Source organism: Haliotis rubra, unplaced genomic scaffold, assembly GCF_003918875.1.
Source record: "Haliotis rubra isolate DU_JTF1 unplaced genomic scaffold, ASM391887v1 Scf73, whole genome shotgun sequence".
NCBI classification, from domain to species: Eukaryota; Metazoa; Mollusca; class Gastropoda; order Lepetellida; family Haliotidae; genus Haliotis; species Haliotis rubra.
In genome coordinates this window covers 2517501-2521510 of record NW_025767446.1, presented here as the reverse complement: position 1 = coordinate 2521510, position 4010 = coordinate 2517501, and positions in this window count along the sequence as shown.

The following is a 4010-nucleotide window of genomic DNA, read 5'->3' as shown; positions in this document are numbered from 1 at the left end:
CAGCACTCTAACATAACATACATACCAAACATCCTTGATAAAGATGTAATGGGTTCAGTTTGCGTGTTGTTTAACGCTGCACTCAGCAATATTCCAGCTATATGACGGCGGCCTGTAAATAATCGAGTCTGGGCCAGACAACCCAGTGATTGACATCAAGAGCACCGATCTCCGCAATTTGGATACGATGACGTGTGTCAACCAAGTCAGCGAGCCTAACCACCAAATCCCGTTAGTCACCTCTCACGACAGGGGTTGCTGAAGATCAATTATAACCCTGATCTTCACGGGTGTGTAAATGAGTAACTGAGTGTTGTTGTTTTAAGCCACAATCATTTAGTGTCCAGCTTATCACTGAAGCCGGTGTCTGGACCAGCCAGAAAGTGTTACAAGGTGATCCCTTCTCCACGGGTTACCATGACACACGTGTCTTCCTCTCACAACTTAAAGCCACCAGATTCAGTTTAGTCGCTACAAGTATCGCCGTAATACAGGTGGAATAATGCTGAGTGCGTGGTTAAACCAGACAAACAAACAATTAACCAAATCTGGATACAGCGAATATATTCTGTTCTGGAAACTTAACAAGGATTATTATTGTAATTTCAATTTAATCCCTAGCCAACCATCAATACTACCATGCTTGACGAAGGCGGTCAAACCGACATGACATGACCAGTGACGTCAGAAAATGCCAACTGACCTTCATTTAAGACACGTGGTCACTTTGTGGTGAAGTACCAGGGAGCCGTTGTCCCCCAGGTGTATTCCTTCTGTCAGCGGGGATTGGCCAGCTTTGCACTATGTTAAAACGGCAGTAATGTTGTTTGGTTCTTTGTTTGAAGCAGGTTTAACTAAAGCTGTCCAAAGATTGCCTGATCCTGCTAGATTAATGACACAGTTTCCCAAGGTCTGTTCACCCGTCCCTCCTAACAGTAAATCTGGTCACCTGGTCCGGCCTCTTTGTTTTGGCAGCAGACTGACTCCATTTATGCCATACGTCATGAGATCAGTGTTATGAGGTTGACAGTTCAGCCTTGGCTTGATTAAGTCACCGAGAATAGAACAAGTCCTTGTTGTCATTGGCTTGGTGAAAAGACAATGTGTTTGCTAATTGGTATTGCTAATTTGTTGATGGGCTTATTTGGGTTCCGAAATGAAATCATGTATCATTGAGTCGTGTGAAGAAGAGCTTCAGTTGGGTAGGCTGGTGGGAAATGTGATCGCTCGTCACGCTGAAGATGTTCTTTGTATGTTGCTGAACGCCGCATTTCGCAATATCACTACCATATGACGGCGTTCTGTAAACCATCTAGACCAGACAATCCAGTGACCGATGTCATGGACATCGATCTAAAGCAATAGGGTATGATGCATGCATTAAGCAAGTTATCGAGCCGGACCACCCGATCCCGTTACAAGCACGGGACAAGGCTTGGATGAGGATGTTGCGTCCATCCGTGTTATCTCCTGCGGTGATGATGATACTGTGAAATTATTAATAGCAACATCAAACTTTAAGCAATATCAACACTCACTCACACCTCTTACAACAACGTATTGGGATGTGAGAGCATTCACCATGGCCACATGAAGAGTGTTAGCAATAGGCTGTTGTAACCGAATAGGTTGTTCACGCATTTAGTTATCAACAGGGGAAAGAACGACCCGTGAAGATCCGTGTTAGAACTGATCTTCAGTAACCCATGCTTATCATAAGAGGTCACTAACTGGATCGGGTGTTCAGACTCGCTGACCTGGTTGACACATGTCATCGTATCCCAGTTATGTAGATCGGTGTAAGTTGATCACTGGATTGTCTGGCCCAGGCTCGAATATTTACAAAATTTATGAAAACTGACAGTGAAGGTATAACACATTTCTTACGTCTTCAAGTTTCATCCTTTTCATCTTCATCCTCATTTAACGCCCATACACATACAGAAAGCGCCCCCTTTTAAAAATCACCAACAATAAATATGTTAGGATATACGGCTGTTTCCCACTTGCACACTCATAACAGGTTTAACTGATAAACACAGTTCTCAACATGTTTAGATCTGCAACATGTTGAGACTGTAAACGCGTCATAATTTGATACAATGAGCGTGTTTAAGTTTGTGTTTAGGATCAAAACCCATCTGTGTGTGTTTTTAAACATTTAGAACGTCATGATTTGAATTTCAGTATGGCTCGTCGGCTTTTTGTTGGAAGAATGGTGAAAATAATATCGTGTATGTTGGAAACTAGCGGTCACGAGCACAGTGTGGTTCACGCAAACTGTAACCTTTCAGACAAAGGCCGCCATGCGGCGAACAACTTGTAAAAATCTTCCGATTTTATACTATGATTTATCCTTTCGGGGTTTTGACTGTTTTACATAAAATATGAGATATGTAAATTGAATTAAACTACACTGGTTGAGTGATAACTGATTAAGTGCAAAATTCGAACGTTACTAATCACGACACGCATGCGCGCCCATAGCCAGCCGAATACATAATATTCACCAAATTGTTTGTTTCTCTTAAAAAGTTTGGTTATCCTGTCAACGTTTTGGATATTTGAAATAATCCGTGAACAATATTCTAAGTTGACGAACCCAACATTTAATGTGTGTCAATTTGCAAACAGCTCATAACAAATTGACCTTGAAAGAGTTCCATCCTTCGACAAGACCAGCGAAGTCCGCTTCTCGTCATTCCACACGCTATTGTCAGTACGTCAATATTGGATGTGAGAAAATATTACAGAAAATCATAACTCTGGTGCCGCTTTCAAACTTAGACAATAAAGATCGAAACTAACTATGGCTGCTCTCTCATACGTTAAATTGTTCATACACACGTGGTATTGTTGTTCTTCCTACCTTGACCTTTGCAAAAACGTGCGTCATCAATGACGCTTGACCAATTCCACATGAATGCCCAGGCAACTGACCACAGGGAACCAGGAATGTGGAATGGACTCTCGACGATCTTGGAGTGAAGGATACATCTGTTGTTGTTCAGAAGGACACACTTCGTCCTGAATGATAAGCGTAAATTTGCCTGATAGTATTGTTTAAGAATTTTCTTGAACGACTCTCGTAGTGTAAATAATTCTTGGCGTCGTACGCAGAACTAAACATTTACGCACAAACGGCTATGAAGAATGTTTTCATGCTGAGCTTGTCACGATTCCACTGAGTCCGCTCCTTTTTCGACAATGTATTATATTTTTGAAACATATGTTATATTTGGGATTACACTTTCTGACTGAAGTACAGTAGTGAGTACCTGTTTGCAGCACGTGACTTGTCCTAGTAGAGTTGGAATCACCGATCCCCTAATTTCTGTTATAACCGTATTTACCTACCTGGAGTCTTTAAGTCTAACCGACTAAAGAAATGTAACAGTCCATTGTTCTTCGTTCAGACCCCATGTCGACATGAACGCATTGACAATATATTTACAATAATTATATATGCAAAAACGATCCTGATTATGCAAAAAGACCCCATGAAACCTTATTTATTAAAAAACGGCATGAACCCTTTTTAAAATTTTTAGTGGAATCGTAACAAGGTCTGCGTGAAAACATTTTTATATCCGTTTGTGGGTATCGCACTTCCTGCCTTCAAGTTGTCAATCTTTGCCACTTTGGTACTCTGAAATCCTTAAACAGCAAAGGTCGTATTTGGTGCTAAAGGTACGGCTAAAAAGGATAAAAGTGGTGAAAACAGATCACTTCTAAAGCCTTTTTTTGGGAACAGCCTTTGTCACGAACTGTCCGTCACACACGTGACCCAATAAGTGGCGGTTGATCCGGCGTAATTCTAACCACAGTCGCGGGTAATCTGATGCTTTGGCAGTTAAGTCAGATCAAGATGGCATTGTCTCTTTGCGCAGGTGTAAGGTGTATCTGGACTTAATTCCTGGAACTATTCCTTCAGTGGATAGACACAAATCCTAGTAAGACCATTTTGGCAGGAAGGTACCAAAAGAAGGATGTATAGAAATCTCAGGATG